Genomic DNA, 22,182 nt, shown 5'->3' with positions numbered 1-22,182 from the left:
ATGCACAGTCACTTCTCCACAGATTTTCCACCATCTCTGTAGGCTGGCAAGAAATAAGGAGTTATGGTGATCTTATGCAGAACCTATTCTGCCAATGTGTTGTCAAAGTGCTTAGAAGAAGTTTCTTTTTCTCTGGAACTGAAATCAAGGGCAGGGAAGCTGCCTAATAACTTGTTGAGGATGACGAAATGATGCGGCATTTGAAGCTCTCATGGTAGATATTGAGCTCTTTCATTGATTTGTTGCAGACTGACCAGGGCAGCAACAGCAGAAATCTTTTCTCTCCTCTCTCCTTTAGAGTTCAGGGTTACCTGGATCGTTTCCAGAGTCCCATTTTGGACTTCAGAAGCTGTGTGGGTACCTACATCCCATCTGTAGCCTCGTGAGTTAAATACACAACTTTCTACCTTTGATGCCCACCTTGGGGAAGGTAACACAATATCATCATTATTCTCAGTTTTATAATCACTTTTAAAAATTTAGTCAAATGTTTAGTAATAAAAATAATTATATTCAATGTAAACCTGAAAAGAATGAAAATAATTTCAGAGCATTTTCAAAACTGAATTTTCATTGTGGGTATTTCAGCTGCTTCCCTATTGGCGAGGCTTGTTCATTTGTTCCTCCTGCTGTGTGCTTTAAACAGTGAGACCTGGGCTGCTGCTAAATAGGAGAGTGCCACAGGTGCTGAGCAAGCCTTGTTCATCCCACTTCCTGTAGGTTAAGTCTGAATAGGTAGAAAGCCAAGATTGACACTGGAAATGTCAGGCACATAGAGCCAGGGTTAATGTGTTACTGGTGTTATGCCAGAGAACACGATTGCACACTGTTGTACTGGGTTTGCATGTCCAGATTTTGGTAGCAGGGCGTGGCTACAGGGGCAACTTCTGTGAGAAGCTGCCAGAAGCTTCCCTCGTGCCCAATGGAGGCAATGCCAGCTCTCTAGGATGGACCCACTGCTGGCCAAGGCCAAGCCCAGCAGTGATGTCTCCAACACCTCTGGGATAACATATTTAAGAAAGAAAAAAGTTAGTGCTCGGAGAAAATTGCAGGCAGAGAAGAGCGGAGTGAGAATATGTGAGAGGAACAGCTCTGCAGACACCTAGGGCAGTGCAGAAGGAGGGGCAGGAGCTACTCCAGGTCCTGGAGCGGAGATTCCCCTGGGATTCCTTGGTGAAGCCCATGGTGAGGCAACTCTGCCCCTGCAACCCATGGAGGGGCACAGGGGTGCGGAGATCCACCTGCACCCCAGGGAGGAGCCCACGCCCGAGCAGGGTGATACCCGAAGGAGGCCGTGACCCCGTGGGAAGCCTGTGACACAGGGCACAAATAAAATTACTCAGAGCCCTAGGTGCAGGAGTTGCCTGAAACATGCCATATGGCTGAGTTCAGGGTCAAACTTCAAGAGCAGATTGTCAGAATGTGGCATCTGGAGACTCCAGTGCCCAATTTCCCAGAGCTGTTCTCAATGCAGAGACTAGCACACACATCACATCACCCTCCTGCTCTTGGAGCCCTTGCCCACAGCACAGTCAGTGCCTCACTCTGGAATGTCACCTTACACTCTTTCAGACATTTACCAACAGGGAATTTCCAGTCTTGATGTGAACTGGTTGCCTTCCTCTTCTGCTAGCTGTAGACTTACAATGAGACATTCACATTTTAAATATGGTGCGATGACATCAATAGTAATAATTATTGCATGCGTCAAAGCCTTGGAGATTAGCCACGGATCAGGCACCTAAATGGCAAATGGTTATAATAGCTCTGTGCGTGAAACATCAAAGTCTGAGGAAACATTGCTCTGTTATAAAAAATACATCAGAATGATCATTCCACTCCAAGCAAAATGCAGAACTGTAGATGTGCATGGAACAAATGCAACACATTTCATACTCATTTGGGTGTTTCAAGTATGGGAAAAATTGATTCCACAGCTCCAATTACCAATCCACATCAAGTGAAGACTGTATTGAAATGATGAGATTTTGAACAATATTAGGCTTAAGTTGACTCCTCCTTGTGAAAATGTATTTGTAATTAGGGCCTAGAAAAGCAATAAGAAGTATTTGGGGTTTTAATTTTTTATATGCTCCCTGACAGAGAGAGAAGTGGCTGAGATTGCATAAAATTCTTAAACCCATGATGTTTCAAGTATCCTTTTGCTGAATTGAAATGGGTCTCTCATAGATTAAAGGAACTGCACTGTTGTTTTCTTTGCTAGGAGAAAAGTATTCCAAGCAGAGCGAAGCACAGGCTCTCTCTGCTGAGCCTGGGGACAGCTACTGAAATAAAAAAATGCAGAACAGTCACTAGAATAACAGAACCTCTGAACTCAGCAACTGAAATTCCCAATTACAGATGTGCTGCTGTTTCTCCTGCCTCATCACAGCTGTTTTGCTTGATCACTCCCCCAGCCCCAGTGGGACGAGCAGTGTGAGGATGTGATGCCGCATGTGCTCCGACAGCCAAATCAAAGGCCCAGCCAAGCTTGTGTCTCAGCCATGAATCTGGAGGAAATCAGAGATCCTCATTAAAGTTTCAGAAAAACCTAACTGGTATGAGGACAGCATTCAAAAATGTATTTGGGGGAAAACAAATATTGTTTTAACTCTGTTAATAATTGATGTGTTGCCAGCAGAGATCCTCCTAGCATTAAGGGAATTGAAAATTAAAGGCACAAAGACACTACTTTAAGAAAACATCTTGATAAATAATTAATATGGCATAGGCCTACTGGAATATGAAGACTGTAGGTTTTAGCTTGTCTTGTCAAACCTATGCTTTCTAATACCACAGTTTCTTTCAGAATGAGAGCATGGTCATTTCTGGTTTATATCAACAAAAGCTTGAGTTATGTTGCTTAACTGGAATAATTCACTGGCTTCTATCAGTGGCTTGTGCTGAGCCCTTGGGATCCTACAGCAGCACATACTCAAAGGGCATGGCTTTCTTAAATCAAGATGAACAACAAGTTGCTGATTATTTAGAAAACAGAAGAGACTATGTCTGTTTCAGGAAAACTACTGCTTGTCAGGATCAAACTAGATCAGAATAAGAAACCCTGCTGGAAGAAGAAACTCTGGCAATACCTGTTTAGCAATACCATTTATAAATAGCTGGGAGAGATGCCTTGGGATCAGACTGTGCTGAGGGAAGTAAATATGGAATTTCTACATTTCCCTCCAAAGCAGTTCTAGCACTGCTGTGAGCAGAGCCTGCGGGAGCAGCGTTCGGAGACATGGCTGAAGGGTTTGGCTTGGTGGACAGAACCTGACAGAGAGACATTGCAAAGCAGAGTACTGAGCACCATGTTAACTAACAGAGCTGCTGCCACCTCTGAAAGCCTCTGTCTTGCTGAAGGGCCTGCGGGCTCTTTAAACTTCCAATTTATTCCAGTCCATTCCTATCCTTTAGGCTGTTATAATGAAGCAGCTAGTAAGTCAGGCATAATTTCTGGCAGGCTTTTGAATTTAAGAAACTGCACAAGAGCATCCAGAGGACTATATTTATCATTTAATTCCTTTAAATAAAGCAAAAGTGAATACTGCTTCTTCATTAGAAGAACTTAATTCAGTACTTTAATGCAAAAGGTTTGTTGAGATTGATGGAATTCATAAACACCCTTTATTTACTACAGCAAAGTTAATAATTAAGAAGAAGAGAGAATATACATGAATGCATGAATGCTGTTGTAAAAATAATTCCTGCCTTAGTTCCAAGGAAAAAGCCCATGTAAATTGGTGATTGAGAATATAAGGGTGTTCCACTAGAACTATAAAGGGGAGTTTTTTCCATTCTTGATAAGGTAATTGTGGTGGTGAGGCACTGGCGAGTGCAAATTACTCAGACTGCAGCCGAGTGTGTTCTGTCTCAGGGGGGTGTCCCTTTTACGGTTCCCAGTGCACCAACAGCACCTGCAGCACCTGCCCCGTACCCAGCGGGAGCTCTCCTTCCTGCCCCTGCCACGGCACCTGCCCCATACCCAGTGGGAGCTCTCCTTCCTGCCCCTGCCACGGCACCTGCCCCGTACCCAGCGGGAGCTCTCCTTCCTGCCACAGCCACCAGCAGCACTCAGGCCCTTGTTGAAACTGGCATATAAAGCTCGTGGACTGGCAGTGCTGGGAGGGTTGGGCCTGACATGCCTGAGGAGGGCTGTGGAAAATTGCCTCTTGCCCACAGTGATTCCCCTGAAGGAGAGTCCAGTTGGTGTAAGTATGGTTAGTTGCTCTATGGCTGCTGGGCAGGGTGGGTGCAAGTGCTGTGTGGGGGCTGCTTCTGGGCAGCCCCAAGAGCTCCTCAGCGTGAGTGCCACGAAGGCCAGAACTGCTGTCCTGGAGGGAATGTCCTGCAAGGCTGTGTCTTCCCACAGCTGTCCTCCCATCCTGCTGCAGCTGCTGCAGCCGCTCCTTGGTTTTTTGATGAGTCTTTGCCTATGACTCTCTGTCCCTCTGCTGCCAGAGCTGCCTTGCTCTGCCCTGCCTTCCTCCCACTATCCCTGCCCTGCCTGCTGCCTGCCCCGCCTTCTGCCATTGCTTCTGCTGCACCTTTCTCTCTTGATGTAGGGAGAGCATTTCCCATCCTGCTGCTGGCTGGTGGGGATATGTCCATGCCTGCCAAACAGCCCTATTGTTAGTTAAAGATGCTGACTCTGGGAGTCCCATCCTCATCAGGCAAAGCTGAGAGTCTGTCTGATTTAACAAGGCAGGGAAACAAGCCAGTCAGTTATCTGAATCTGAAGCATATTCTAGAAGTGATTAGCTGCCTAAACTTACTCTGTAATTATCTCTGCTAAGTGGTTTCTGCACATCATTGCCCATTTTTCTGACTGTTTTTATTTAAGTTGATAATGGAAAATGAATAAAGCCTTAGTTCCACTCTGATTTTGACACTTGTGCCAGAAAATATCTGAAGATGAATATTTCTGTGTTCACAATAGTTAGATTAATATTTAATTTTTTGGCATCCACCAAGCTGATTAGTTTTCCTCTGATATGGCTCCACTTTGTAATTACAGGAACTGGCTCCTCCTGGGGAGGAGAGTGCCTGGGGTAAGAAGCTCGGAGATCATCCTGACATCACTGCAACCATGATTTCACCAGGCTCGTGCACTATGAGGTTATTGCGATCTGAAATCTCTGCTGCTGGAAGGAGGTACAGGTATATGTGACCTGCTCCATATCTTCTGAGGACAGACAAGATCTGCCCTTGATTGCTTTTACACTGACGGGAATAGAGTGGAAACAAAGTGCAGCTGTGTTGTCTCAAGGAATGCGTGATCCTTGCCTGCCGCAGCAGGCCAAGCCTTCCTTGAGGGACACAGCCCACCTGGTGCTGCAAGTGTAGAGGACATACCACAGCACTGTAGGGGGACAGACAGAGCTGAGACACAGGGACCCCCCTGGCCAGGGATCCTCTGCTGAGCCTGGGGAGTACCACTGGTGGGGGCTGGTGGTGACAAGCCATGGAAGCAGTTCCAGCACCACCGTGGAAGCAATCCGAGAGAAAGCTTGGTGAGGCAGGGGGGGCCGGCTGACTCGGGGCCTCTCTTTGTCCTCAGCCATTAGCAGGTGTTTGTGAAAAGCCTGTAGAAGACAGGGTGAGGATTACTTGAGATCATGATTGCAGTCCTTCTGGAGCAGTGGTTGTATCTGTCCACTGCACTGAACTAGCAGGTGGGGGTTGTGCTCAAGGAGTGACTCTGGAGCCTTTTGAAATCCCTGAGTACATCTGGACTCCACAGCATTCCAGGTAAAGAGCCGCATGCGATTCAGGGGTCACACTGCCCTTCTTCTGTCAGCCTGATAGCAAAAAATTTCCCTGGCACCTCATAATTCCTATGCTATGAAAACGAGCTAGTGCACATTTGGTGTGTGCTGAGGATGCCTCTGGCTGGGGACAGTCCCACTTTCCTCACTGTGCTGTTAGGTGAGTTGTCCACCCATGTTTGGCTGGACCCTCTGGGGGTGGGCAGGGGGGGTCAGCCTACACTTGGGGATGCAGAGGCAACAGGCAAACTCACATCCTTTGTTTCTAGGACCACCCAATGCTTCCTTCACAAATGGGACTACTGCCTGTGGCTCAGTCCTCCCACAGATTGAGCCTTCCCTATTTGCTCAGAGAGCAACTATTGCTCAGAATCAAATGCAGCCTTTAGAATTAACCCATCTGTAAAGGCCAGTGAGTCTAGATTCCCCTGACCAGCCATGCACTGCAACATCTCATCTCAGTGCCATATTTATCTTGCACTGTCAGTTTTACCTAGCTCCTAAGCACTCAGGAACAGCAGTACTGTCAGGGTGTTGTTATTCATTTGTTTTCACCCACTTGAAGTATGTATCATTGTCATAATCTGGCACTTTGCACTGGGAACAAACTCCCTGTGTGGACAGGGATAAGGGCCATTTTTCAAATGCTGCTGACTGTTAATTTGTACACTGTTTGAAGGGAAAAGATCTTGTTAGAGCTCCATTGTACACATTACTTCATCAGGGCATAGTAGGCAGTTGTCTCCAATAGCCAGGTGACAGGGTGCTGGTGACAGGGGTGCAGTGTGTAACCTCCATGGGCAGCATGTGCCCAGCTCTGCGTGCACAGTTCTCATTTGTGCACCCGAAGCTGATCAGGTGAACCTCATCCAAATCCATTTGTTCAGCAGCTGACTGTATAATAGCTGCTGGCTGCTCAGCCTCCATCCCATATCACCATCCTCCAGAACTGTGCTAAAACCTGATCATTGGGAAGTTCGGGTGTTTTGTTTAGCTGCAGTACGCTCCCGGCTGGGTGAGAAAAGGGATGGCAGATACTGCAGAGCTCACAGTTCAAACACCAGCTCCCACAAGCTCTGTGTCCTGTTTGCTTCCAGACCAAAGCAGCAAGTGGAACGGTTGCTGGTGCTGGGCTGTCCCGAGCTGTGGTGGGTCCCTGGACTTCCTTCACAAAAGGAAGGAAAATAAAAAAGGAAAATTAATCTACCAAGGGCAAACAAATCAAACCAGCAATGCCTGCTACAACTCACGGCCTGCTTAAACACTGGAACATTTGTTGCAACCATTTAGTGACCCGTGCTCTTCTCAGATTCATCTTATGAAATGGAAAAAGCAATTTGTCTGCCCACGTGCCCTGAAGTACTGATATTTGTTAAATCCACTGCTTTGAAAGCCCTATATTTGAACTACTGGATATGCAGAGAAGAAAGCAAATAAAGCTGGCTGTGATATGTGCGTTTCATCTGGGTAATATTCTGATAAGGCCTGATTTATTACCTTTATGTCTTAAGGCCAGGCAAATCTCATGGGGTCAGTCATAAAGTATGAGGCAGGAGGAGAGCTTGAGAAAGTAGAGGCAGAGATCCTCTTTGCCTCTGGAGGTCTCTGAGTGTGTCCTTTCCAGGGTTTCTAGTTCAGGCTGTGCTTTCTGGTTCACCATCTGTCTGGTACTTCAGCTGCCTCTCTGTCCTGGTGCCAGGCTCCTGCACACTGCCCTCAGCACGGCTGCAGGGAGCCCTGCTGCCTTGGCTCTGGGGTGTCAGCATGGTGCCCACACCTGCCTGGGGTGCCCGCAGCACTTGCCCTTGTGCTGTGTTCTCCTTTGCAGAATCTGATCTTCCTCATCTGAAAAATGATTACAGTAAGAAAGTGCAAGCTGAAACCAAGTTATAAATGACAGGAGCAATGCAAGTATCACCAGTGAACTGGGATTAATAATAAAAGAAGACAAACACAAGGCACACAGAGGGTATTTAAAACCCCGATACCTTGGGATATTTCTAAATGAAAAAAAAAGATTTCACACTGAAATTGCAAAATTACACATATCAGTTTGTTAATTCTGCCCAAACTAGCAGTACCTAAAGAACTGTAACATTATCTGCTAACTTGAGGGAGTCTTGGCAGGTGAGCAGAGCAGCAGAGCTGTGGTATCCTCGCTCAGTGTGATGGGCTCTGTGGGATGGCAGGTCGGGAGGGGGCCCTGCAGCTCTGTCCAGTGCCCTGTGCTGGGCCCACTGTGCTGGGCAGGCACAGGAGCTCCCAGCACTGTGCAGGTCAGCAGCTGTCCTGTCACTGTCCTGTCACGTTACTCCTTCGTGTTCTGAAGTAGGGGAAGAAACTGAAGCACATGAGGATCAGAATCTCTGTGGTGTCCAGCACCTTTCATGGGGAACTTGGAGTGAGATCACAGAAATCTTCCAGAAGATTGTTTCATTTTTAACAATCTAGGATTATAGTTTGTCTGTTTAATTCAACCTGAGTGACATAATAGCTTTCATTTGGACTTATTACCAGCAGAGCAGTCAGTCAGCTGGAAGCAGACCTAGGGCAGGGCATTTTGTCATTATTTTAAATTTTCTCTATCTGACAAAATTGAAGGTCTTGAAAAGACTGGAGCCATTGTAAAGGATAGAACATCAGAGAATAGGTCACACAGTGTGTTAAAGAATGAAAATTGATTCATTCTTTCCTCTGTTGAATAAGCAACTGTACTTTGGTCCCTGTGATCCATGAAATAAGCTGTCAGAGAAACAGGAAATGTGCCACATTTGAACTTCACTCATTGATTCCGTTCAGATCTGAGGTGCAATATTAAAATGCATTATGGTGGGTGCAGAATCTGCAGCAGTGACAGCAGCTAGGCCCAGCTTGCTCACCAGTTATCTGGGCTATTTATAATTAAATTAATCAGTGCTTTACAATGTTGGGACTCATTTACTTAGGTCATGTGGTCAGAGCCAGCTGACAGGAGGAATTTCACAAAAGCAACATCTGTTAGACTGTAGAGGAGGCTCATGATTTTATCATTTTATTCCCTTTAATATGGAGAAACAATTTGCAGGCAATTCAGAAATTCTGACAGCAATCAATTTAAGAATGGGAGAATGGGTAGCAGAAAATTCTGGAATTTGGAATTACTAGCTGGAGCATGTTAGGCCAGTTAATGCCTGCAACTCTAATAGATAGCCTAGTGTTTAAGTAGCATCCAGAGGACTGTCTGCAAATACAATTTGGTATGTTAAGTCTGTTTTATTCATGCTGAAGTGTCTTTTGCTTCTTTGGTGAGTTCTTAAAAGTTTTATTAACTAAAACATCAGTTTTGCTGCCTTTGCTTTATTTGCCTCAAAATTGTGATTCATAAAGATGGATTTTTATAATTAAGGTAGAAATGAGAAATAACCCCCTATATATAATTTAAAAATGTTGAAATTACAGACACTATCTAACTTCTGCTTTAAATCACAGGAACAAACTGTTCTCCATTAGCAGCCCTAATTAAATCCATTTTTCTGTGAGTCTTTGGCAAATTCCATTTTACTAAAGCTGTATTAAACTCTCTTTTATTTCCTCTTGCTTTGCAGAATTCTCTGTTTTAGATGAATAATGGGTTGAACATGGTATATGACAGCTCTGTAGACTCCAAAGATGTAACATGAACAAATATATTGTTCTGGAGAGCTGGCATGAGAACGCTGCTGAGGATTTAGAAGCATTCCAACTACCAGACAGGCAGGAGCAGGACCATCCTGGCCTGGGGAGTTTATGTGTGATGCAAGAATGGGCAAACATTGTGTAGCACAGAGGCTGTGGAAAGGTGGGGGAGGCTTGGAGAAGGGAAGGAGAGGGAATGTGCTAAAGCAGGGAGTGTGCTGTTTGCCATTGGCACAGCACATTGGGGTGTTGCACTCCTGAGCTCTGAGGTACCATCATCTGTGCCCTGCTGGTGTTTCCTAGGCCTTGGGTGAGGAATGAGCAGTTGCAGAGGAGTGGAGAGAACTTCCAGAGGTTAGCCAGCGCTGCTTTTCCTCAGTCCATGCCATCATATGGAGATGTGCTTTCCATAAGACTGTGCATGTGGCCTGTAGCATCTGTCTGGGTCATTGTGTTGAAGCTGTCTAGCAGGAGCCATGCTCTTGCTGACCTCAGACCTGTTTCTGCACGTAGATCATAACCTGGCCTGGGTCAGTGCTCCTGTGCACCAACAGCTTTGTTAGGGTGATTCTGCCTGGACACTTGACTGAGGAAGCAGTGCACGGACCAGAGAACCCACCGGAAAGAGCCGCTCATTTTGCAGTCCCCGTGCACGAAGATTAACGTACTCCCAAAAACCTGCCCCAGTCCCAGAGCCACGGGCTCTGTCCTGTCCTCTGGCACCTCCATCACTCATTTACTGCAACAATTGGCTTCAGCCTTCGATTTCCTCTGTGGAGCGTATTGGAAAGAGAGAGGCTGAGCTGTGAACATTAATAACAATGAATAATAACAGTACGAGTTCCACAAGCTTTAACAATCAAATGAATCAGCAATCTGGAGGGTTTCATTAATAAATGCTTGCTGGAGTTAGATGACAAGGGAGCTAGTGCCAGAGTTGTGTATATCAGTTAGAGGCATTTAACATGTGTGATCCACTTCTCAGCCCCTTTGCTTACCTTGTGGGTCCCATGTTCTCCTCCATGACCTGCTGTGGAGAGGGCAGGGGCCAGGAGGAGCAGAGGGATAGGCAGAGTGGACTGTGTCATCCTGTAGGTATCTCTTTTGGGGTTACATGGCAAGGCTTTGGCAGTGGGGGGCCAGTGAGAGTGGTTTCTGTGAGAAGATGCCAGAAGCTGCCTCCAGATTGGACAGAGACAGTTCTGCCATTATACTTATAGATAGGACTAGATTCTTTGTGACTTAGGGTAAAAATATGCCCCTTCCCAAGCCACCAAAGTAAAAGTTGGGAAAGACCTCTTAGGTTACAGTATATTCCCCTCAGGACCAAGTGAGAGTTGCAGGGTAGGGCTGTCTGGCTGGTCTTATGCAGCTTTCTCCTTGTGGGTGAGCTGAACAGGGGGTTGGTTTATAACCTTTTATGCAGAGCAAATTCCTGTGCCAAGAGGAGCAGCCCTCATCATTAGGCTTTTACTACACCAACAGCAAAAGGAAACACAGGCTTTGTTCAGTCTGGTTTGAAGTCCAGTAGAGAGCAATTTTAATTCAGCTAAGGAGGGTTTGAGGGCCAACTCCCAATGTGTTCATTCATTTCAGGAAAAGAGAAGGGCAACTGCTGTAATTATGATTAAAGGAGCTATTAATATCTTATTCAGGTTTTCCTGTTACCATAAAAGCAAGAGATGTAGTTATCTCTCTTAGGAATTTGCAGCAAATATGTCATCTGCCTTTGTTGTCTGGGCTGCTTGAACTCAATTTTGTGAACTTCCATATTTTCAATACAAATTTTTCTGCTAGAAGCCCTGCTGCAAGGCACATGATGATAATAGAAAGGACAGGTGGTTTTAAGAGAAATGACAGAGTTCAGGGGTAAATAAGAACTCACTACACTTACAAGGAGTAAGACTAGAAGCTGTTGTGCTGAGATCTGTGCAAGAATTAGGCTGCCTGCCAGGAAAAGATGCTTCTCTTATAAAGGCATGGAGTTTCATCTCAAAGATGGGGACTGTGGAGCTCATTCCAGCCTGTTGTCTCATTGTTTCCTGCTGCTTTTATGCATTCAAGTGCATCTGCTCCAGTCTCTGAACCTGCTCCATGCTGCCATGCCTGGCATGGAGGAGTTTTCAGCAGGCCCAGCAGCACAGGCTAATTGCACAGCACACTGCAGGTGCTTCTGCTGAGCAGGCTTTAGCATGGCTGGTTTGGCCAAGGCAAGTGCATTACGCTGCTGGGCTACCCCAGGTGAGCGTGGAGAATATTTCACAGCCCTAGTAACAGACCTAAATTCTTTGCATAGCCGTGTCCATGATGAATTGTGAGCACATCTGGCACCTGCATGGCAGTAATGGAAGTGGTGCTGGCTCAGATGAGTCTTCAGAGTACAGGAAGAGTGCAGGTTGGCACTTGATTTCTGACAAGCTATTTTCTCTTAGTGCTTGTTGCCTTTTGTCTTGAATCTGTGTTTTGGTGTGCCTGTTGCAAAATTCCCCTGAATACTCTACTTGGCATCAGGAAGCTCCTTGTCAAGAGGACAGGGTGTTTGCCAGCCTTAGAGCTCTCCATCTTGTTCCTCTGTAGCCATTGAGTCTCTTTGCTTGTCCAGGTTGCAGAGATTATGGAGAGATGCTTAAGAAAAACTTGTAAAGTCCCATGTGATGGTCTGTCTTTGTAGAAGTGCTATTCCTGATGTGCAGAGAACACCCAGCACTCTCATTTTTGTCCTTGCTCATACATGGGTGTCCCTATTTCTTGAGGACCACTGGGACTCCTTTGAATTGCTCCTTTAAGTCAAGTCTGCCTGACAGTTGATATCCAAACGGCTCATACAAGATGAAAGTGCTTCTCCTTGTGTGGTAAAGCACTGGCCATTGCCATTTGAGTGCCATGATGGCATGTGGCCTCAGCACGTGCAAGGGCACTGTAGCCTCCACATGTGCCCAAGCACTGGCAGCTTGGGCTTTGTTGTGCTAACACTGCAGTTGCTCTGACTTCAGAGGCTGGACAGCTGGGTGCACTACCCAGGTGGGTCTGTGATCAGAAAACCCATGAGTGCTCCTGGTGTGTGCCCTGCAGCAGCAGAAGGTCCAGGCTCTGGATGGAACCGATTTGCAGAGTGCTGACCAGTCCACGTCCTGGATGGGTCAGGCTGGGAGGTGCATGTCCAGGCTGGGTGCCACGATGGTGGTTTGCATTGTGTCTGAGACCCTGCTGCAGGTTGGATGGAGACAATATCCCTGCTCTGTGCCTCCCTCATCATCCAGCTGCATACAGCGGCTTCTTGCTGTTTCAGAGGTGGGTAACGTGATCCCACACCAACAGTAATGCTGTAAAGGCCATCAGCTGCTAAAAATGTTTTGTAAATTAAATGATAGTAATAATTTATGAACTCAGCCAGAAATACAACCTGTTCAGTCTGTTCTGGAATTTGCATTCACTCTTCTGCTGTGACAAGCTAGTTCCAGGATTACTGATACCATTGGCCCTATGTTGTGCCATGAGGGACAGTTCTAAGGGCTCTAAGGGCTCTAAGTCACAGCCCTGCTGCTGTGGCACAGCACAGGCTGTGTTCCCAACATGTCTGAGTGCTTATTGCTGGATTGTGTTGGTGGGTCTGTTACGTCTTGCTCTAAGCAGCAGCGTATTGGGTTTCACTCTTCACCTACAGTCTATTTTGTAATGCTCTCAAGATCAGTGTAAGGACATCTTCACTCTTTTTCCAGGCCATATTTGGAGTCTTGACAGATGTGGTCCCTGTGTGTTGGTAATGCAACAGGAGATCACTAGGGAAGGCCAGAGCTGTTCCTGGCTCACAAGAATACAGAGTCATGGAGCAGCCCTGGAATGTGTAATATCAGTTAAAAGTGACCAATGCAGATATGAATTATTAAATCTATTAGCGTGCGGCTGCCATAATGAAGTGTCAAATTCTTCACAAAATGAATTCCTATTAAAAAAAACTTAAGATTAAAAGCAGAGTAGATTCTAAAATGATGGGAACTGTTGCCGGGACAGAGAGAATGAACAATTTTCCTGCACTCTGTAGGCCTTGCTTGCCATGGAAGTGACAAGCTGTATTGTTTATACTTATAGACTGTGTGAAAATATGTGATGCTTATACTTGTTAGCTGTGTGTCTAATTATAAGGTTTGAGAACATAATATGTTTATAGAAAGAAAACCTTGAGAAACTGAAGATAATGAAACACCTGCAAATTTAGTAAAACCCTAAAAGCAGATTAATTAGAAAGAGGTTTCTATGCCAAGGATGATTTCAGGTCGCGTGGACAGAACAACAGGTCCAATGAACTGGGGACATGAGACGCGTGCACAGACTGAGCTATCCAATCATCTTATTATGAACATGTACCCTGAGCAAACTAAGCTGTATAAAAGTTAACTGATTTAAATAATAAATTGACATATGCCGACCATAATGGCCTGTGAGCATTATGTTCATGCCTCTCCATCGATAGGGAACTGAGAGGAATGAGAGAACAGAGTATTGATCATCCACACCAATCATGTCTATTTCTATTTAGAAATATAAAAAACAGATGAATGAATTAATGATTTAGCATCAGAAAGGGGCCCAGAGGGAGCTATGTAAGTCATGTCACTGTTAAAAACCTTGGAACCACTGGGAGCTCATAAGAAGATGGCAGTGGGAGAGGAGCAGAGTGGCAGTGATTATAAAACCCCAGCACAGACAGGACAGCAAAGAGATGGGTCAGGTTTTAGCTCATTATTCATCCAGGCACATGCAGATATAATTCTGGCAGTAACTTTCCCTGGAATTGTTGCCTAGGGGTATGTGTTTCAAGGCAGGGAGCTTAGGTTTCATTCCTGGTGCTTATTGAATGCATGGCCTTGAAAATGTTATTTGACCTCTTTGTGGATCTTTTTATCAAAACCCAAAATGGGCACAGGGAAAATTGCCCATTTACATACCCATTAGAAATCTAAATTCAAGTAGAAAGGCAGTCAAGAGATTCTGAGAGGAAATGTAGAAAATATTTGAAAATTCAGTTTTTAAGTCACAGGGGGCATTTGGAAAAATCTTGTTGAAAATCTCCCGTATGGCATAGAACCACAGCACTTGTTTGCTACTGGCAAATATAAGGACATATTCTTATATATAAAAGGACATTCTCTGTTAACTGTGCATATTGCTGTCACCTGAATACTGTCCATCCTCCATGTTGTCCATGTCACGGGGTGGTATAACCGCCTTGTAGGTTCTACTTGATTTAGGGTGATAATGCTTCGTTTTGCGTGTGCAGACACAGGGTGCTCTAAATGCTGCTCAGTCTTGTACATAAAGCTCCTTGAAATGTTTTCAGTGACATGAAGTAACTTGTAAAAGCATGATTTACTCAAGCAGGATTCTTGTCTATGTGTAGCTAGCTGTTCAATTGTTTCAGCTGCTCTTTCCAGCTTGTGCTAGGCTGGTGTAATCTGGGTAAACTGTTTTGCACCCACGGCTTCTTGATTGTGCCTGAGCTCACGGCTCTGCTGTTCACACCTTCCTGTGCCTGTTCACACCTTCCTGTGCCTGTATAACACCTTCCCACACATAAAATTAACAGGCAAAATTTAAATTTGCGGAAATTAATTGTGTTAGCAAGATGGTTTTTAAAACACTCCAAAGAATGTTCTGTCAGCTTGACAGATGAAGGTAATGCTACAAAATGAATTTTGTTGACAAAATAATTTCAGGGAGTTGATAAAATGTGTTTTGTCTTCAGAGTGAAAAATACTGGACTGACAAATACTATTGTCCTTTTTTTCAGCTGTCAGTCAATTATTCCCTTTTTGAGTCAGCCAATGATAGTTCTTCCTATCTGAAAAAGCTTTCATAAAAGATAGCATAAAGCTCTGAAGGACAAAATAATTAAATTTTGATTTCTTGCTTTCAAACTGAAAACAGCTTTGTTACTTGGATGAGCAGAGATTGGTCCCTGCGAAGCGCAAACAGGTGGGAAGTGTATGGGTGGAGGTTTGCCACACTGTGGAGCAGAGAGGGTGGGTTGGGAGCTGGGCTTCTGGAAACAGCTGTTTGTTTGAACACATATCGTTAGACTACTTGGATGTGCTGCAAGCTTTTCAATGAATTTCCTGCTGATTTTAGGAGCCATTTGCTAAGAAATCTTGTTTTTTTCTTTTCGTTATATAGAACTTCTTGAGCAGGAGTGAAGGGATGTGTGGCATTCTCTGTGGGGTGGCAGGGGTGGCCGGTGAGGGCCCTCGAGGTGGGCAGGGGCTGGTATGGCCCAGGGCCTGGGGCTCTGCCACCCCCGTGCCTCCCCGCTGCTGTGGGGCCGGGGCCCAGGGGCTTGCCTGGCCCAGGAGCTCTCCTGGCCCAGGGCTGGCAGCAGCAGGTGCCTACTGAGGGCTGTGAGTGGGGGCCAGCAGCAGATGGGGGCCAGCAGCAGCAGGTGGATGGTGACTGGTGGATCTGGGCATGGAGCCCCACTCCTGGGTGGCCCAGCTCCTTCCCAGTGGCTCCGTTCTGCTCCATCAGGGCTTCCCGTGGGTCCTGCCTGCAGGGCTGGGCCACCTTATCCCCAGTGAGTACCCCAGTACCCAGTGAGATACTGCTGGCCCCTCGACCGCCGTGGTACACGGCTCACTCTTCCCACTGCAGCCAGAAGGCCCTGGGCTTTCATCTCACCCATTTTTAGGACACAGCAGCCCGGAGGCCACTGGCCCTATGCAGAACAGGGCAGGATGGCCAGAGCCTCCTTGTTCTCTGCTGCCTGAGGTGCCACAGCAAGGCAGAGGCTGAGGAGCAGAGAGAGCTGTGGAGCTGCGGCTGCACCATCTGCAGATGTTGAGACATTGCATCCATATTTCCTAGAGTGACCTGGTGACATCAACAACAACGTGCCTCTGGAGCACAGGCAGCTGGCATGGCTTGCAGACACTGATACCATCAGCAGGCTTCTGGTTCAGCCTTAAAAATATGTACACAGAGGAAAAAAAAAAGGAACACTTGGCCCCTTATTGTGACACCTGTATCAGGACAAGTCCAGAAAACCAGTATGGAATCTGATGAGATTTTATTTTTCAGTTGCTGGACCAAAGTCCGGCCTGGTGCAGCCCAAGGAGAAGTTATGTAAGTTATAGTCAGGGTAGCTGGAGTCAGTTGCAGTCGGACATGTCTATCTCGTATTGGCCTCATTAGCCACCAGCGTGCTTGTAACAAACGTGGATAGGGCCTTCCCAAATCTTCGTTCGCGAAGCCCGGCCATGATGATGAGTTGGAGTCAGTATAATTTCAGTTTCTAAGTGCATGGAGCTATTTCTCCTAGATGCTGTTTTGGTTCAGGATCTCTTGGCATCTCCAGCCATTCTGCTGCTTCCCAGGAGGATGGAATACCAGGCGTTTTTTTTCTGACACCCTGTGGTTTCTTGTTGGGATCTTGGGTTCAACAGACATATCCCCTTTTGTCCTTCATCACAGAAAAGGAAGGAACAAAATTCTTTGTTATGTATGAACTGGACTCTACTGGGATTTTTGAGGAAGCTTGAATTTACAGAGATAGTCTTGTGATGAGGTAATGATGCTTCATTGCCAGGTTGTATTTTTTTCGTCTTTATCAATACTGGCATAACTAATTACATTAAAGCAGAAGTGACCTTGTTGGAACAGCTAATCTTAGTCATTTGTGTGTGCCACTCCCACAAGTCACTGGAATGACACTTAGCATAATATCTCCTTAATATGTGGAACATCTGTTCTTCGTTTTTGCAATCACCAATGACTCTTCCTCATTACCTTCACTTACCTATGCCAACATGAACCAGCCATCCCTGGCAGAACATTTAAACTATTTCACTCCTGGCTGGCTGGGTTTGTTTTAAATCGCTGACAAGAAAAGAAGCTATCAAATCTATAAATCATCTGAAATCCCAGTTAGAATTGATGTGTGAGAATTAACTAATGATACTTAATGGCTAATGGATTAACAAAAATACGCTTTCTCCTTTGGAATTCAGTTTTGCTTTTAAGGGGGACTGTCTTTTGCTTTATAGGCAGATTGAAACCCCTCTAAGCTGCACACAGTGGAGTCTTTTAAAACATGCTGATAAATAGGAGAGCCCTTAGTGTCCGTCCTGTGAAGCCACGCCATGAGCAGAGCTTGCTGTTTGCAACAACAGTTGCTCATTGCACAGCCCATGGGCTCCTTGGACACTGTTTTAGGAGAGCCAGGGGCAGGGATGGGCTTCCTGAGGCCCTAGAGGGCAATGAGCTCTGACTGTGTCCTACTGAAGGGCAGCCGCATCACCGTTTGCCTGGGCACTTCTGCGGCTTGTGCCAGGGACATTGTCATGGGCAGAATGTGCCTTGGGTGACAGAAGAGCCACATTTGGCTCCTTAGGCTCAAACCAATCCCTCCAGCTTGGTATAGGATGGCAGGGAAATATGATGTGGCCATTCCCCAGGAGAGCTGGGATGTCTGAATATAATTTTTTGATTGAACTTCAGCAGAGCTGTGCTTTACTCTTCCATGCTGTCTGCGTTCACAGGCAGATACCAGTCTGGCTTCTCCTTTCTGGGCGTGGAAGACAGGGAGGGTCAGTGCATGCTTACAAATCTGCCCTCAGTTCACATCTGCCTTTTCGGCTGCTTGGCCCCACGGTACAATCACAACAATGCTAGAATAACTGTAAATCCAGTCATTTTTATGGGAACACATACAGTCTGTGCACACCTACACCGTCAGTGGCTATTACTCAATAAAGCTGTCAGAGAGAGAAACATCACAGCATGTCCTTGAACAGTATCTCCTCAAGTTTAAACAGAGAAAAAGCTCCTTACGATTAATTTCTCATAAAAATAACAAAAAGATCAATACAAGCTGAACGAATGAATCCGGGTTGCTTCCTACGGCCAAGGAGAGGAACAGAGTTTGCGGCCACAGGTTCTGGCTCTGGGAGGGGAGTCGCTGGCCGTGCATGTCACTGCAGCAGACCCGGTGAGAGCCCTCAGCTGCTAAATGGCAGTGCTGACTACATGCATTACCTTCTCCCAGAATTTGACTTTATTCTGGAGAAGAGCAAGAGCCCAGGGCCCCTCCCGAGAGCTGACAGGCCAGGGACTGCCAGATATCCCCGTTCTCTGCTTCCAACACAGTGAGAACAGTGTTGGCACAGTGACAACCCTGGAATACTGAGCAGGGTGTGCTGTGCAGCCCTGATGTTCTCCTGTCTATAATGGTTGTCAGCACCTTCCTCCACACAGAACAGAGGCACACAGAAATTCTAGGCATCATCATTTTCACAGCAGTTCTTGGCCCCGAAAGGAGCTGTAGAAAGTGCTTTAATTTCTCAGTAGTGATTAGGAACAGTGCTTCCTTCATGACATACTTTCTTCATGTGCTTCTGAGGCTCCTGCAGAGCCCTTTGTATTTCTCTCCTCATGGTGTGAGTCCCAAGATGCTCCATTTAATGTATGTTACTTGGGTTGAAAGGTAAACAGCTTAAATGCTTTGCTTTCTAGCATCCATGTCCTGCTGTAGCAGCTATCTCTCACTCACTCTCAGTCGTACTTTTTGTTACATGAACATGTTTAGATAGAACAAGGGTCTTTCTCTCCTTCAAATATTTATAGTGATGACTCGGGATGTAATCAATAGGGGTAGCAGATTCTCACCCTGCACCATCACATCTTTATTCTTCAGAATGCTGCTTGCTGCAGTGTTATAGCTAGGACTGACAAGATAAAGCTGAACTAAAACAAATTGCACATTATCTGCTTCCGTCCTGTTGCTGCGATTGCAAAAGAGAACAAATGAAATTCTCTCGAAGGGGAGCTCTTCTCCCTCCTCCCAGTGGAGGAGCGGTGGCGGCTGAGGCAGACGGAGAGCAGTTCCAGCGGAAGCTGTGCTGGGACACGTGCATGCCCCTCTTCCCTCACCCCCAGCAGGTGACTGCAGCGCCCCGTGCCCAGCTTCCGGATCCACATCCATCTCACCTCCGTGCTGGATCCCAAGCACGTCTTTCCCAATCCCTCTTCATTTTTGGCTCGATCAGCTCCTGGGAGATCCCCAGCTTTCAGCCATCACCACAGGTGATGCAGCAGCATGGGCTGAGCTCTTCTGCTCCTGTAGCACACCTAAGGAGGGGCAGCCATAGCTCACACCCACTGTTGCCTGGTTTCCTTGTCTCCTTCTTCAAGGAGAAACACTTTCAGGGAACTGGGGTCATAAAAGTTTTTTCCTCCCTGTCACAGCCAGCTGTGAGCCAGCTTTCATGGGCCCAAGGAATGCTGGTGTCCCACACAGTCCCAGCAGGAGATGCTGACAGGATCCTTTTTTGGTCAGTCTGAATGCTGGCCATCTGCTCCACCAGGCCTGGATCACAAAGTCCATGCGTTTGGTATTGCAGACCCTGCAACTTGCCAGCACACACTGGACTTTTTGAAAGACTTTGGGAAAGCAGACAGCATTTGTGAAAAGTGCTGTTCAATATGGATACGTGTACGCTGAACTAAGAGATAATAAGAGCTCTTCATGTAGTGAGGTATGAAATGCATCCTTTTCAGGAAGCCATGTGCTCCTGTCATTGATGAGGAGTGAGCCCAAGGGAGTTCAGCACAAAATCTTTAGGTGGTGTATAATAATATCCACATGGTTCCTTTGTGCCTTGGAAGTATCTGACACTGTCTCAGTCACAGTGGGATGTTCTTTTGGGCATAGAAACTGCATTAAAGAACAATATGCTCAGGATAGATCTGCCAGGAATTGCTGGTTTTTTGCTCTTTGATGGAAGGTGGCTTCACTTTTTTTGTTGTGTGAGGTAGGTATATTTAAGTTCACTTGACAGGAAGCCTCTTGACTTCAGCAAGAAGGCATTGCAGGCAACTCTGGCTTAGATGCCAAACAACTTCCCGGTCTTGTTGCTGCTCCTATGAAAGTGAAGAAAAGGATTTCTCAAAAATAAATCGTATTTGACCTGTAATTGGAGAGCAGAGTTTGGCAGATGGCAAGGGAGGAAATGAGGGATCAGCACTGGGAAAGATACAGGCAAAATACCACTTGATTTCTGTCTACTGAAAAGGCAGCTCTTTGCTGGGACTCTGCCTCTGCACAGGTCCCTGCCTCAGTCTGTGAGTGCTGAACTGGGGACTCCTCCAGTCTGAGGTTGTGTGAGCTGTGACTGCTCTTGCAGAAGGAAAGGTGACTGATCTGAGCTAACCGACAAATCCCCAGAAAGCTGTTTAGCATCAAAGATATTTAGCTAGCCATAAGCAAAGAATAATTTTCAAACACTCTAGGAAGTAAAATTCTACAGATTTTGAAGATACCAAAAGTGATGGATCATTATTACCTGGTATTAGAAATTATTTTTCCCATTTCCGTGTAGAAAAGTCAGGCGCATGCTGGTAGATGGAAGGAGCTGCAATCCTGTGTAGCCTTAGTGCCTTGGTTCAGAATATCCTGGGCATAGTGGAATCAGGGAAGACTCTTCCTTCTTTTTAGGACACAAGGATTATCTCCAAGCCCATCATTCATGAAATGTCTTTTAATTGCTGAAGGGACAGTCTGTCTGAGGCAAGTCACTGAGCAGGGGACTGTGGTGAGGCCTGCCAGCACCCAGGCCCTGGACAGTCCCGGGGTAAACCCACGACAGCTTGACAGAGGTCCACAGCAGTGGAGCCAGATGTATACTCCTCTCCTGGCCTCCTTGAGAGGCACACAGAACCTTGGGAAGGGCAGGGGCTGCTAGCCTCCTCTTTGATGTACCTGCAGTACTGTTGCATTCTAGTAAGAATGTTGGGAATGAATGTAGGGCTTGAAAGTGCCAGTCAGCACCCAGATAATAATGAAATAATATAAATGCAGCAGCAAAGCTGATGCGGTTCCTATTAGACAGCCGTGCTATATAGCCCCTGTAATAGAGATCTGAGGAGGCACTGCAAATTCCCTTCCCCATCCCAGTCAAAGGAGCCTGATCTGCTTTGAAAGCCTGCATTTTTTCCAGGGTTTAGTTCCTTTGGACCTGACTGCAGATCCAGGAGCCTTTGTACGTATTCCACAGGGCTCTGTCCCTGCAAACAGACCCCTTTGGTTTGCAAGTGAGTCAGGCCCAGGACTTGCTCTGTCTTCTCTCTCTTTATATTTGTATCACTGTTCTAGGGTGCTACAGAGAGGAGATGAAAAGAAGCTTGGAAGTCTGCTTCTATTAAAGTGTGAATTTATTTTTAAACCTCTTAAATTATTTACTTTGTCTGCTTCTTTTTAATGACAGGTGAATATGTTTATGACTTGTTCTCTTTCCCAAGGTAGCACTTGGCACGAAAGGAATTAATTACTTGTAGAGTAAATGCAGCTGATGTTAATTTTCAAATAAAGTTTCAGCTTTGCTGAAATTTCAGAAAGTAAGTAGTGTTTTATAAATTAAACCCTGCTTTGTGTGCTTTCTTTTCAAAGAAGGCTTGCCATTTGGAAAGGCAGCAGGAACAGAAGACAAACACAGTAGATGAGGGAAACTTGTCTTTAAGGATATACTCGGTTAGCCATCAGTACACAGCTGTGAGAGATGCCTGTGGCAGCCCATCGGCTGTATATGGAGTGAAACAGGCTCCAGCAGCACCCCAACACCTTTGGCAGGAATTGGTTCAGTGGCAAATTGCTGGTCTGTGGTAGGAGCTGCTGCTTTGAACTGACAGGGTGATTAAACTGGTTGCTCCCCTCTGTGAGAGCACATGCCCTGTGCTCTACCAGGGAAACCTCTCGTTCTGCTTCAGAGTGGTGCAG

The 22,182-nt window shown here is 46.1% G+C and overlaps 1 long non-coding RNA gene across 1 annotated transcript in view; it reads left to right on the top strand.

Moving 5' to 3' along the window:
• The window catches only part of LOC116794757, a 118,093-nt gene that overhangs the window by 14,774 nt on the left and 81,137 nt on the right, over positions 1-22,182 (top strand). Inside the window, exon 2 of the long non-coding RNA XR_004359875.1 lies at positions 5,018-5,154. This is a non-coding gene — a long non-coding RNA (uncharacterized LOC116794757). The remainder of the gene's footprint in view (positions 1-5,017; positions 5,155-22,182) is intronic.

This window comes from Chiroxiphia lanceolata, chromosome 16 (assembly GCF_009829145.1).
Source record: "Chiroxiphia lanceolata isolate bChiLan1 chromosome 16, bChiLan1.pri, whole genome shotgun sequence".
In the NCBI taxonomy this organism is placed as follows: domain Eukaryota; kingdom Metazoa; phylum Chordata; class Aves; order Passeriformes; family Pipridae; genus Chiroxiphia; species Chiroxiphia lanceolata.
This window is presented reverse-complemented; position numbering and strand designations above follow the sequence as displayed.